Source organism: Astyanax mexicanus, unplaced genomic scaffold (genome assembly GCF_023375975.1).
Source record: "Astyanax mexicanus isolate ESR-SI-001 unplaced genomic scaffold, AstMex3_surface scaffold_32, whole genome shotgun sequence".
NCBI classification, from domain to species: Eukaryota; Metazoa; Chordata; class Actinopteri; order Characiformes; family Acestrorhamphidae; genus Astyanax; species Astyanax mexicanus.
The window spans coordinates 1,851,237-1,865,596 of NW_026040042.1; the positions used below are offsets into that span (position 1 = coordinate 1,851,237).

Genomic DNA, 14,360 nt, shown 5'->3' on the forward strand with positions numbered 1-14,360 from the left:
GCTGGAGGTTGGAGTGATTGAGTGAGCGATTTGGTTGATGGACCAAATATTTTTTTGTGTACATGTTTTAGAAGTATTTTTTAATAATAGGTTTTATCATTAATATGGATTTTTTGTTTATCTATATAGTCATGTTTTTGTTTACAAATATTATATAATGCCTAAATATGTTATTTTATTATTTAAATTTCAGAATTTGTATAATAATATTGATTCCAACACTTTATTTATATATACTTGGCAGAACTGAATCAATGTTTGTGTTTTGATTGAGGTGTTTCAGAGGTGGAATCAACAAAGATGTTCTTTGAACTTGTTTAAGTTCTGATTTGTAAAGCTCTTTGGGAAATACTTGTAGAACTGTTCTTCTCTCAGGTTCTGCACTAGTTAATTTGTTATTTACTAATAGTGATCACTTTCGGGAAACACACCCCTGATTGATATGTGTTTAGTTTTTCAACAAATAATCAATAAAAGGACAGACTAATCAATATTACAAAATATAAAACAGCACAGATTAAACACTGAATAATGAAAATACTCACACAACCTTCCTGGATACTTTCACCACTGGTAGCAGCCTCAGAAAACATTCTTCTGAAGTCTGAAATTTACTCAGGTTAAACTCATCCAGCTCCTCTTCTGAATTCAGCATCACAAACGCCACAGCTGACCACTGATCAGGAGAGAGAGTAACTCCACTGAGATTACTGGAACGTCCTCTGTTCAGGTATTTCTGGACTTCCTGCACTAGAGAATGATCATTCAGTTCATTCAGACAGTGGAACAGACTGATAGTTTTCTCTGGAGAGGGATTCTCCCTGATCTTCTGCTTGATGTACTCCACTACTTCCTCTTTACTGTGAGAGATGTTCTCTGTCTGTATCAGAAGACCTCGTAAGAGAGTCTGATTGGACTCCAGTGAGAGACCCAGAAGGAATCGGAGGAAAAGGTCCAGGTGTCCGTTCTCACTCTGTAAGGCCTTGTCCACGCCTCTCTTCAGGAAATCAGACATTGTTACCTTTTTAAAAAAATCTAAAAATCCAGGTAGAACATTTCTGTTGTTGGAGATGAAGGACAGAAACGCATATAAAGCAGCCAGAAACTCCTGAACACTCAGATGCACAAAGCTGAAAACCTTCCCCAGGTGAAGTTCAGACTCCTGTCTGAAGATCTGGGTGCACACTCCTGAGTACACGGACACTTCTCTGACATCAATGCTGCACTCTCTCAGATCTTCCTCATAGAAGATCAGGTTTCCTTTCTCCAGCTGTTGGAAAGCCAGTTTTCCCAGAGCCAGAATAATCTCTCTAGTCTGGTCAAGATCAACATCACTTTTTTTTTGGTACTTCTGGCTGCGGTGTTTGATCTGAAAGATAAGGAAGTGTGTGAACATTTGAGTCAGAGTCTTGGGGATCTCTCCTCCCTCTGCTTCACCCAACATCCTCTCTAGAACAGTGGCTGAGATCCAGCAGAAGACTGGGATGTGGCACATGATGTAGAGGCTTCTGGAGGACTTCATGTGTGTAATGATTCTTTCAGCAAGGCTCTGATCTCTGATCCTTTTCCTGAAGTATTCCTCTTTCTGAGGGTCACTGAACCCTCGTACCTCTGTTACCTGATCAATACAGTCAGGAGGGATCTGATTGGCTGCTGCTGGTCGAGTAGTTATCCATAGGAGAGCAGAGGGAAGCAGGTTCCCCTGGATGAGGTTTGTCAGCAGCACATCCACTGAGGCTGACTGTGTTACATCAGATACTCTCTTATTGTTCTGGAAATCTAGAGGAAGTCGACATTCATCCAGACCATCAAAGATGAACATGAATTTGTAACGATGATAATCTCCTGGTTTTAAGTATTTTGTATCTTTAAAAAACTGATAAAGAAGATCCTCCAGACTGATTTTTTCAGTTTTCATCAGATTCAGCTCTCTAAAAGGAAGTGGAAATATGAAGAGAACATCCTGATTGGCTTTTCCTTCAGTCCAGTCCAGAATGAACTTCTGCACAGAGACTGTTTTTCCAATTCCAGCAACTCCTTTAGTCAGCACAGTTCTGATGGACTGGTCTTTAAAGAGGTCGTTACATTTGATGGGTGTCTCCTGTGTTGCTGGTCTCCTGGATGCTGCTTCAATCTGTCTGACCTCATGTTCATTATTGACCTCTCCACTCCCTCCCTCTGTGATGTACAGCTCTGTGTAGATCTCATTCAGTAGGGTTGAGGTTCCAGCATTTGAGATTCCTTCATTAATTTTCTGAAATTTCTCCTTTAGAGTAGATTTCAGCTTTCGATGACAGGACGGAGCCAGTTCTAATAGAAATAGAAAAAGCAATATCATTAAATATGGTGAAGTATTAAAATATATAATAAAAATGTGCTGTCACTAAAGGCTGTTTACAAAAAAAAATGAAACTAGTGTAATTCATGCACATATAAAGTATTATGTAAATGATCTAATCACTTACTGGTCTGCAGTTTGTTAGCGAGGTCTGTCTGGTTCATGTTTCTCAAGGCGTGCAGTGTGATCTTCAGCGCTCCCTCTCTGACACCACTCTGATCCTCCTCATCCTCCTCCTCTCTCCCAGAGCATGCTGGGTAATCCAGATTCTTCAGCATCTTCAGAAACCTCTTCAGCTGATTCTTCACCAGAGAGATGACTTTGTGCTCCAGCTCCTGATTAAACACATGGTAAGAAATGGTAGTAAAACATGAACAGATAATAGTTTTATAAAATAATTTGTGGTTTATGTCAATATAATGTTTTGGATATGGGATGTGTTGTGTTGGATTCAGATCAAGGGCAAATTCAAGATTTCTTTTATATTATTTCTAGCCCTTCTAGCAGTTAGAGCTTTCTCAGAATGTAACAGAACATCATATTTAACAGTTTAATATGAAAACATAATGTGATATCTGTGGCTCTAGAGCTTTGACTGCATTTATATTGAAGTAAAATCTTTGTAATAATCTGGATTTCTGAACTGATCACTAATAAATGGTCATCATAAATTAGTGTTTGACTTATTCATTATGTAAATCACAATTACAAACACAATCTCACTAAATCTATAACACATTTACTCTTGTACTATTTCTGTATTTTATTGAGTATGTTGAGTAAACCTCTAAAATTCAGCTTAGGAATAGTAAGTAAACATCTTTGTTAATGACTATTTAAGATCTAATTGTCCCAAAAACTGAAAAACTACTATTACATTATTATTTTTTTATTTTACAATAATAAAAGCAGCTCTAATTAAAAAATAAGCAGAGTTAAAAATGCATCTTTCTTCTTTATTGATAGGTTAATTAAGAGGTTAATAAACAGTACATTTAGTTAACTGAACAGTAATATGTTGGATCTAATCTGAAATTATACTTATTTTATAGCATATTACTTCATATTTAAAGTTTAAAACAGCAAATCACATTTTACAGTGTTCACATGTGCTCTGGCATTAGTCACACCTACACACCTTTAATATGGAGTCCATATTTCTCCTGCTGATTTCTGGAGTCTCCTTCTGGTCTCTGTCAGAAAACATAACATTAACATATGTTACTAAATGGTGATTGTGAATATATCTACAGAAAGAAAGTTCCAGAAGTTCAACCACCACTGCAACACTCCACCAACCTTCATGCTCACCAAAAAGTTAATTCTAGATTTTATCAGATCAGAGAATCATGTTTCTCACAGTCTGGTGTTTTTTTGTAAAATCCAGATGTGTTTTTTACAGAGGTGAGGTTTTTGTTTCCTCCATAAAGATCAGATAGCTGGAGAGCTGCAGTGATGGTTTATCTGCTGAAAGTTTCTCCCATCTGCACACAGGATCTCTAGAGCTCAGTCAGAGTGATGATTATACACTACACTGCCCAAAGTATTCATTCACCCAATCAAATCATTAAACTCAGGTTCCAATCACTTCCATTACCACAGGTGTATAAAACCAAACACCTCCACACACAGACTGATTCTATTTGTTAGAATTTGTATTAGTAGAATTGTTTTCTCTAAAGTGTGTTTTAGTGTAGAAGTTATAGTTGTAGAATTCAGAGAAAATATAGAAGTGTCTTTTCATCTTATTCTCCAGAGTCACGTCATCCTTACCTGAGATCAGCAGAACTGCTGTCCTCTCTGAATTTTAGAGGTACATCCATTGACCAGTCACTCTTCATGGAGACACAGCTGGGTTCAGGTGAGTCTGATCTCTTATCCTGATCCAGTCTAAAACACAACCAGTATCAGACACCATCTACAAACTTTCCAGCATGTTGGTGTGATTCTACATTCATGTGATTTTGATGGTAAATAAGTTTATAATTGGGAAGTTGAACTTGAACAATCTCTCAAGCTTTAATTTGTAAATCATGTTTCTCACATTCTGAGAGTCTTTCAGGAACATCTCAGAGATGATTTAGAAAAACGAAGTTGAGACGTTGTTTAAAACATAAATTAAAAAAGAATACAGCAATTTGCAAATCCTTTTCAATTTATATTGAATTGAATTCATTTAAAAGACAAAATATTTAATGTTCAAACAAGATAAACGTTACTGTTTTTAGCAGATATTCACTCACTTTCAATCTGATCGTCTACAACACATTCTAAAGAAGTTGGGATGGTTTTTACCACTGTGTTAAATCACCTTCCCTTTAAAAACTCAATAAGCGCTCGGGAACTGAGGACCCTATGTGTGGAAGTTTTAGTTCAGGAAGTTCAACTAATGGTTTTCTGAAGTGTTCCTGAGCCCGTGTGGTGATTAATATCCCTTCCAGAATGATGTCAGTTTATAATGCAGTGCCTGAGGGGTCGAAGGTCACGGGTGTTTAATGTCGGTTTTCTGCAGCTTACTTGCAGAGATTTCTCCAAATTCTCAGAATATTTTTTTTAGTTTAGTTTAGTTTAGTTTATTTCGGTTCATGAAAGATAAACACTTTTATACAAAGTGACAATAATAACAGTGATTAAAAATATTAAGTGCACACATGCTTTCACACATGAAAAATAAGTAAAGAAAAGAGAAAAAAGAAAATAAATAATAATTATAATAATATTGATAATAATAATGATAATTAATAATAAATAATTCTCAGTTTCAAACCTGATAATGACTGAAAAGGTGTAGTCTGAAGCTAATGCTTATTTTTACTGCCCTTTTTAAATCTTATTGTCATCTTATATAGTCAAATCATACACATAAATAATACAGGAGTATGTTAGTGTTAATCAACATATCAGAGCCTCCCCTCATTAATAGTAGTTAATTCCTCATATTTATAAGAGCTTATCATCTTATCTTTAAACATTCTTTTAAATTTACAAAGTGTTCTACACATTCTTAAATCTTTTTCACATTTATTCCATAACCGAACCCCTTTAACAGATATACATCTATTTTTTAAATCAGTTCTTAATTTTGTTTTTTTAAACACACACCTACTCCTCTAAGTTCATATTTACTCTCTTTAATTTCAAACAGCTTCTGGATACAGATAGGAAGTAAATGGTTTTGTGCTTTGTACATTAACAGTGCAGTTTAAAGGTTGACTATATCACTGAATTTTAAAATATGTAGATTAATAAATAATTTGTTGGTTGGTTCATAGTGCGTTTTTTTACTTATAATTCTTATAGCTTTCTTTTGTAATATGAAGATTTAAAGGTTTAGTGTTGGTTTTATATGTGTTTACCCACTGCTCCACACAATAGCTCATGTATGGAACAATGAAGGAACAAAACAGTACATAAAGTTAATTTTGATTCAATATATCTTTAGTTTTATATAGTATTGCAAAAAGTTGAATTGTTGACAGCATAATTTATGATTAACATTTATGATTAACATCATCAATCTTAATTTTACCTGTATTTTTTATTTGTCTTTTACCAAATATTATGAATTTTGTTTTACTTAAATTCAGGGATAGCTTGTTTATATCAAACCATTTCTTTAAGACTGTCAGTTCCCTTTCCATCGTATTCAGTAGCTGTTCCAAACATTTCTCAGAGCAGTACAGATTAGTATCATCAGCAAATAACGCAAATTTTAGCAATTTTGACACTTTACAGATATCATTTGTATACAGTGTGAACAATATCAGTCCTAATACTGAACCTTGTGGAACTCCACAAGTGACCTTCAATAATTTAGATTTAAAATGATTTATTTGTACATATTGATACCTGTTATCAAGGTAACTCTCAAGTCATGAGTATGCTACTCCTCTAAAGCCATATCGTTCTAATTTGGTCATTAATAATTCATGATCTATAGTGTCAAATGCTTTTTTTTTAATCTATAAAAACCCCAACAGCATATTCCTCGTGATCCACTGCAGCTGATATATCCTCTACAAGATGCATCACCGCCATTGAGGTGGACCTATTTACTCTAAAACCAAACTGTTGATCATTCAGTAAATTGTGTTTCTCTATGAAATGATTTATCCTGTCTACAAATATGTTTTCTAATTTTTTTGAGAACTGGGAGAGCTTGAGATTGATCTGTAATTTGAGAGCTGGTGAAAGTCTCCACTTTTATAAATTGGAATAATTTTAGCTATTTTCATTTTATTAGGAAATGAGCCTGTTTTAAGAGACTGATTACAGATATATGTAAAATGTTTCACTATACATTCTATTATAGACTTAACTGTAGTCATTTCTATTCTATTCCAGTTTGTGGGTGTTTTATTTATTTATTTATTTTTACAATTTCCAGTATTTCATTTTCATCAGTTCTCCTGTTAAACATAGAGAAAGGGTTTATATCAACAGTATCTTTGTCTACATCATCCTTATTTGTTGGTTTCACAATCTCTTTTACTAAGTTGTATCTAATTTGTACATAGTAATCATTAAACTCATGAATCATTTCTTTAGTTATAATTGTATCGTCTTCTTTTATAAGATATTCTGGAGAGTCTACTCTTGCAGGTCCTTCCTGATGATGGTATTTAGTACACTCCATGTTTTATGCAGGTTGTATCTATGCTGCTCCAATAAGTTTTTGATGATATTATGGGCTGTAGGTGATGAAATCCCTAAATTCTGTGCAGCTGCATGTTGAGAAACGCTGTTCTTAAACTGTTGGACTATTTCTTCACGCAGTTCTTCACAAAGTGATGATCCTCTCTCCATCCTTGCTTATGAACGACTGAACTTTTCAGGAATGATCCCTTCATACCCAATCATGACCCTCACCTGTTTCCTATTAACCTGATCACCTGTGGAATGTTCTGAACAGGTGTTTTTCGAGCATTCCTCACCTTTCCCAGTCTTTTGTTGCCCCTGTCCCAACTTATTTTGTACGTGTTGCAGCATCAAATTCAAATTAAGTAAATATTTGCAAAAAACGAATTAAGTTTAAACATTTGAACACTAAATATCTTGTCTTTGTAGTAAATAAAATTTAATATAAGGATTTGCACATTATTGTATTCTGTTTTGATTTATTTTTTACACAACATCCCAAACTTTATTGGACTTAGGGTTGTAAAAAACATTAAATATAAAACCTCTAATGTCAGAATCATTAATCCCTTCATTTTCTAAAGTTCAGAGAACAGAATTCTTACCATCTCTAAAGTGTGTTTTAGTATAGAAGTTATAGTTGTAGAATTCAGAGAAAACAAGAAGTGTCTTTTCATCTTATTCTCCAGAGTCACGTCATCCTTACCTGAGATCAGCAGAACTGTTGTCCTCTCTGAAGTTTTTAGGATGATGCATTGACCGGTCACTCTTCATGGAGACACAGCTGGGTTCAGGTGAGTCTGATCTCTTATTCTGATCCAGTCTAAAACACAACCAGTATCAGACACCATCTACAACCTTTCCAGCATGTTGGTGTGATTCTACATTCATGTGATTTTGGAATTATGGTAAATAGGAGTTTCTGATTGGGAAGTGGACCATGAACACCCTTTCGATTAGTAACTACTGGTGGGGAAACTCAGACATAAAATAGTTTTCCTAAGATTCTAAGTTGAGGTGACCATTAATCTTATAACATGGCAGAAAAGAAGATTTATGGTCATTAACCTTGATACAGAACAATGCTATAATTTGTTCTGTCAATAGCACCATTTCCCAATGAAGAAGATGAAAACAAAACAAAAGTACAGAATTTACAGGTTAAGAAAATACAATGTTAGATTAGTCTCTATTGAACTAGTGTAAAGGTAAAACAACTATCCTCACATGGATTTTTGTCAATATGAATTTCAAGCATATTGGAAATTAAAACGTAATCCCAGAATTTAGAAATATATATTTAAAAATGTAGCGACAGAATCAGAGTTACAGACAGTACAGTAAGGCGTGGGAATCTTGCCCATGTTGTATCTTAAGTATGGAGTGGAATAAGCCCTGTGTATACACTTATAGTTCAGAGGACATACTAATGAATACAAGCTGTATCTTCCTGCACTGAAGTTCTGATAGACTCTTCCTTCTTCTGTCATCTTCAACAACAGACGTTACGCTTTAAGTGAACTCACACATTTACTGTGAACGAGTTTCACATCCAAACCAGTTTTAGCTGAAATCACAAAATCATTCATTTTTGCGTGAGGGTCACATCGGCTCGTAAAACGAGCTTTGTTCCTTTTGCATCGGTAAGAACAGTATTATGTTTCTTGCATCAGCCTGTGATTTTCCCAGGCATCAACCTGAAGCTGAGTTTTCCAGGTTCAAAGTTCATTCTCATAAGATCATATTAAATGAAATGTGAGTGAGTTCATGGAATCTTTGGACTGTGATTTCCCAGATCAAATACTGTTTGTTCTAAGGGTTTAGGGTTTGTGTGTCAGACAGAAATAGGCAGTGTTCCTATTTCAGAGAATCTTGGCCATACAACTTATAAGAATTATCTGTAAAACACAAGATAATAATTATTGAGTGTTTTTTAAATCTTGAAACTGTGTTTTCCAGGGCAAAAATGAGCCATACAGGAATATTTTCCTGTCTTTTTTCCAACAAAAAGTCTTAATCTAGTGCTAAAAACATATTCTGTCTATATATGCTGACAGAGATGCATTTCAGGCAGATTTAAACCAGATGATGGATACATTTTTCTCCAAGATAAAAACTAAATTGTACAAAAGGTTTAACACTGCAAATAAATCATTATGGTCTGAGGTTCAGGGTTCTGCAGTGTTAATGTGTTCAGAAACACAATCTAGAACATTGTTTGATAGTTTTTAGTCAATATAATTTTATCTTTGCTGATGGCAGAACACTGTGAACACAATATGAACACAATTAGAAGAAGAATGATCTGATTATGAAACAGGTTTTAGAACTGATCAGGAAGTGTGCTGAGAAATTCTAAATTCTCCAGAATTCTCTAAATGTTCTAAAATCATAATTAGGTTTTTATACTGACAGGAGAACACAGGTTTCTGCTCCTTCTGTATTTTGTATTTTGGTTTTAGTAAAATGGTGAGATCTGGTCATTCAAACCCAGACTGCTCATCGTACCAATAACCCACTTAATTTCTGCTCATCTGGATTTTATGAATTGGATGAATAATCTACTCTTATTACGACTTTTTAAGGTGGACCAGAAATACAGAATAAGGTGATGTGAAGTAAGATCTTTCAACTAGCTCATGAACACAGCATGAGAACAAAGAACTTATTTTACATCAAACCACATTATTATCTTACCTCTCAGCTTCCAATGTGTCCAGTTCCTCAGAAACACTCTTAATAGACCTTTTTTCCGAAAAAAAAAACAAAGAACAAGAAAAAGTGGATTTTAGTGGAAGGAGACGTTAAAATAAAATTTTATTTTATATTTAGTTTTTGATTGATGTAAAAGCTGGATTTGCGCTGAGCAGTGCATCTATGGGCCCTATGGTGCACCCTGTGTAAGACGCATAGCGAAGCAAGTTGCTATCTTCCACCCCATCAACAGTCTATTTTCACGCATCATTAAAATAGCGTTAGACTTTAGGAATATATTAACTCTGATGGGCGTGGTGGTCTGAAAGTGACGTGTGTTCAGGTAAATTTCTGGCATGTTTCTATCTTGTGTTTCTAAAAAAGACTTGCGCGACTGATCCAGTTAAACCCAGACTAAAATCAACAGTCAGCTGCGCAACCAGAACTGGATCACCTATCATCACGAGCACTGCGCTCCCCATTCACTATACCACACACCATCACTTCTTTACCACCTTTACCTTTAGCAAAAAACACCTCGCCCAGAGCCTTCAGCAATCAACTATAATATAAATATACTTTAAAATCTGCACAGTAACTATAAGTTATTATTAGTTATAATTATTTCTGACAGTTATAAGGATTTATATTAATATTCAGTACACAGATTTAATAACTGTAGCTTAATATAGCAGATATAGGCATTCTGCTGTTTGAGAATTTCAACAGATGCTCATTCTCAATCATTTTCTCATAAAAAATGAAGAGAGAAGCACTGTGACTGAACATAATTTAATATTATTTTACCTTGCTATTATTTAACTAAAATTCACTTTTATATTTTTTTTATATATTTAAAAAAAACATAACACATTGTCACCGTGCTCTTGTCTGGCGCTGAACTTCAATTTTTCAAAACTTTAAAAAGCTTTATAAAGCTATATGTTAGCGTTCAATTCCTATCACCAGGGCACATTTATTAAAATATAAAATATATTAATTTAATAAATTAAAAAACAAATCCAGGGCTCTATAAAATGCCACACAAGCACGGCATGGCGGAGTGTGTTAAACCGGCGGGGGTGTACCCACGCTGAGCGTGTGCCTCGGCACACGTATAAGATTATATGCGTGTCCATGCGGATGACTATTGACGGTTGTGTGGCGCACCTGTGTTTTTCGCCGCCAAGATAGTAACACGCCAGAAATGAACCTGAACACACCTCACTTTCAGACCACCACGCCCATCAGTGTAGATTTATTCCTAAACTCCAACTCTATTTCAATTTCATTGGTCTAAGGTGTAAAAATAGACTGTTGACGGGGTGTAAGATAGCAAAGAGCATTGTGACGTGCCTTGCACAGGGTGTACAATAGTGCCCAAGGTGTTTAACTTCAAGCACAATTAAATTCTAAATAAAACTGTATTTGTAGTCTGTTTTATGCACTTTCTAGGGTATAAAGAGTCATTTGGTAACTGATATAATCAAGCGCAGCTGCCTGGAGTTAGCCTAGAACATTTCCCAACTCACTGCTCTGCTCCTGCTTCCCAAACACCTGATCCAGCTGATCTGCTCATCAACATCTTATTGAGTTAATATTAGAGTTTAACACCATGATGCAGGAAAAGGAACCAGCTTTCTCTCAGTGTTGATTCTAAAGAACCCTGTTAATTTTTAAGGTAAGTGAAGAAGAAAAAACTCCTCCCCCTGATACTTAACAGCTGTAATCTGGGTTTAAATATTATATAAGGCCTGCAGAGAATTATTTGAAGAAAACATCAGATTTTTACAATATAAAGATCACCAGTCACCTGTGCTGATAGTGCTGTTTGCTGGTGATGGACTGGGAGAATGAGTCTGTTTCTCCACAAGACTCATTCACACGTTCAGTTTGAGTCAGAAAGGGTAAATAACTGACTGACTGACTGACTATTTATTTATAATCTAGTCCAGACTCGACTCGTGTAAAGATCCTGAAGGTGCTTAAAGGACCTCAGTGAAGCTGGCCCCTCATATCATTAGAAATGAAATAGAAAAGTTACCATTGGTTAGTGCTACATTTCTGCTGGGTTTTTTTTCAGCAAAATTAGCATTCGTGTTGTTATCATTATTGAGATATTAAACATTCATTTATTGAAATATTAAAGATCTAATTTCTGACCTGTTATGTAACACAGCCCCTCATCTGTGGCCAAACTGCACTCAGATGGTCTCGTTGGTTAGTGCTACATTTGTGCGGTTATCGTTATTGATTTATTAAGGGAAAAAAATGTAATGGGTGTGAAGCTGGCCCCTCATATAATCAGAAATGGTATAAAAATATTTCGATTGGTTAGTGCTACATTTGTGCTGATTAGTGCAGCAAAAATTAGCGTTTATGCTGTTATCATTATTGAGATATTAAACATCATATTCACTGTTATCGTTATTGAGAAATTAAACAATTTAATTTTAATTTAAAGCCCTTCATCTGTGGCTGAATCGCACCAAAGTGGTCTTGTTTTTTAGTGCTGTGTTTGTGCTGTTATTGTTATTGAGATATTAAACATTATATTTACTGTTCTCCTTAATTAAATATTAACCGTTTAATTCCTGACCTGTTATGTTACACAGCCCCTCATCTAAGGCCAAATTTCACCAAAGTGGTCTCCTTGGTTAGTGCTAAGTTTGTGCAGCAAAAAAGATTGCGTTTGTGCTGTTACTGTTATTGAGTTATTAGGTAAAAAATATTTAATGGGTGTGAATTTCCCTAATAATATTTTCCTAATAATTAATAACGATAACAGCACAAACACATATTTTTGCTGCACAAACATAGCACTAACCAATGAAATATATATCTTTTTTTTTTATTTCTAATGATATGAGGGGTCAGCTTCACTTGTTGAAAGTCTCTCACAGGAAGGAAAAGCTGGTTTTGACTTGCATTGAAACAGAAGATACAGATGTCCGTGTAGCTCTTGATTAAACAGTGTGAAAATCACCAACAGCAGTAAATCTGTTCTGTGTGTATCACCTTAAAATGAGATAATTTCACTTGTTAAGATTTAGTTGTTTGCAGTTTATAAATGATTGTTCTTTTTAATCAGTTCAGTCTAAGTACTGTAGTGTGATCTAAGGGTCTGTGTTTTAGAATCTGTGGTTAAGACTAATCTATAGTTTATGCTGATCTGTTTTTGGTCAGTTATTTCTATTCTTATTAAGCAAAGCTATCAGTGACCTCTGGTGGAGTTCAGTTCATAAGTCATGTTTTGTGTTTATTGGGTTATAATGGGTAAACATTAATTATTTTTCTGATAATTCATGATTTTTAGTCTGTATTTTGTATTTTGGTTGCAGTAAAATGGTGAGATCTGGTCTTTCAAGCCCAGTAAGACTCTCATCATACCCACAACCCCCTCTGATTTCTGCTCATCTGGATTTTATGAATTGGTTGAATAATTTACTGGTATTGAGACTTTTTAAGGTGGACCGGAAATACAGAATAAGTTCCTGTGATGTACGATCTTTCAACTAGCACATGAACACAGCATGAGAACAAACTTATTTTACACCAAAAAATCACATTATTCTCTCACCTCCCAGCTTCCTGTGTGTGCTGCTCCCCAGAGACGCTCATTTTGGAGCTCATCTTCCTCCTTCAGATTACACCTAATCCTGTAAACACACACACACACACACACACACACACACACACACACAGTTAGGACCACGTGTTTCCTTCATCTTAAAGTTGTTATCTGAAATATTTCTATGTATTTCTGTTCTCTTTGTGTCTAAAACTCTTTAATATCAGATCAGACAGTAAATTCTAGTATTAAAGCTTCAGTTTTTACCTCTGTGCTTTTTATCCAAACGCTCTTCATCATCTTCTCTCATCTAAACAGAAGCTGCTGAAGATTTCACTTTCACTTTAAACCGGTTTAAACTGGATCAGTTCCTCACTATAGGAGGAAGTGCTGAAAGGCTTTTTACAGGTTGAAGAGAGAGGAGTGATGTGTTTCTTGACCAATCAGAACACAGTGTTTAACTGTGGATGAATGGAGGAATTACACTATAGCTTTTTAAAATATATACAGAACTGTGCAAAAGTTTTAGGCACCAAAGCAAATTACACTAATCTATTTATCTCAGCAATATGAGTGTTTTAACCTGAAAAAAGCCCCACATATGATATATGAACAGATGCAAATAAACATAAATACAGTAAAACGTAACAAGGAATTTCTCATTTTTAACTATAAGTATGTTTTATATCCTGTGATCCGAGCTGAAGAACAAAGTGTAGAGATTCCAGATTTCTCCTGGATGCTCCTCAGCCAGCATGTGTTTATTATGTTCAGTTCCGTCAGCAGCTCACCTGATTTACCACATTTACCAATTCACCAAACCAGGTGTTGATTAATATGATGAGAACTAGAAATAAAACTCTATTAAACTCAGATGAGGAGGAGAGATTAGGAGATGTTTTAAGGAAAACAGGGCTGTAAAAGCTGCTCTGCTCTTTGTAAAACTGCTGTTTGTATTTATTGTAATGCTGTAATGTGTTTTACTGAGATATTAAACACTTACTGCACAGATAAGAAGCTTTTTATTTACTGAAATTCCCACAGGTGTCCAAAACATTTGCACAGTACTGTATGTTAATTTTATAAACCTACAGTGATTCTATTATTTTCAGCACATCT

The 14,360-nt window shown here is 35.0% G+C and overlaps 1 protein-coding gene and 1 long non-coding RNA gene across 2 annotated transcripts in view; both read right to left on the reverse strand.

Annotated features, from left to right (window-relative positions):
* The window catches only part of LOC111188312 (NACHT, LRR and PYD domains-containing protein 12-like), a 1,256,108-nt gene that overhangs the window by 380,622 nt on the left and 861,126 nt on the right, over window positions 1-14,360 (reverse strand). The window lies entirely within an intron of this gene.
* LOC125789923 (uncharacterized) lies at window positions 13,250-13,858 on the reverse strand. Its single transcript, XR_007429941.1, has 2 exons — window positions 13,509-13,858; window positions 13,250-13,329 (listed from the first exon to the last, which is right to left on the reverse strand). It is a non-coding gene; the product is annotated as an uncharacterized LOC125789923 (long non-coding RNA).